Source organism: Tupaia chinensis, unplaced genomic scaffold (assembly GCF_000334495.1).
Source record: "Tupaia chinensis unplaced genomic scaffold, TupChi_1.0 Scaffold000084_3, whole genome shotgun sequence".
Lineage (NCBI taxonomy): Eukaryota > Metazoa > Chordata > Mammalia > Scandentia > Tupaiidae > Tupaia > Tupaia belangeri.
Genome location: NW_006159546.1, coordinates 3721697 through 3722385, shown reverse-complemented (window position 1 = coordinate 3722385; position 689 = coordinate 3721697).

Here is a 689-nt window from a genome sequence, read left to right as displayed (position 1 = left end):
ACTAACATTCTGAAGGTCATATCAGTTTATCGGTGTACATTTAAAAAAATAAAGAAGGTTGCCTGCAAATTGATCCTTTAATCACTGTGTTTTATTGCTTTAGAGTGCTTATATGCAATTATACCTTTTATTAGTTTTACAAAGGAAGAAATTTCTCCCTTAGGAAATAGGCAGTGATACTTCTGGTCATGACTAATTAGAAATACAATGAACTGCTTTATGTTATTTTGTTACCTTAAATGAATAGTTCAAACAAACAAAAAATACTTCAAAACCGAAAATGATGTATTTTCTTACCACTTCAAATATTGCAAGGTTTGGGGCTATGTAATTTTTTTTGTCTTTGACTAATTAATTCATTGAATAAGTATTTATGTGTCCCTACTGTGTGCCTATTGGTATCCCTACTGGGGTAGCAGTAAAAACAGAGAAGAATGATAAGCTCATGAACTTATTACATATTAACTGGGAGAGAAAGAGAATAAACATAACAGAAGTTTACTATATGGAATATTAGAAGGCTAGATACACTAGGAGGAACTAAAGCATGATAAGGAGACTGTGGAGGTTATGAGAGCATTTCCTTTCTGCTTTGCTTTTAAGAAACCAAGGTAAAGGTCGATTTAGAAGCACAGAGGTAAAATCTGTTGCTTTGACAGTCTGACCCACCCTGGAAGGTTTCCCGTTTG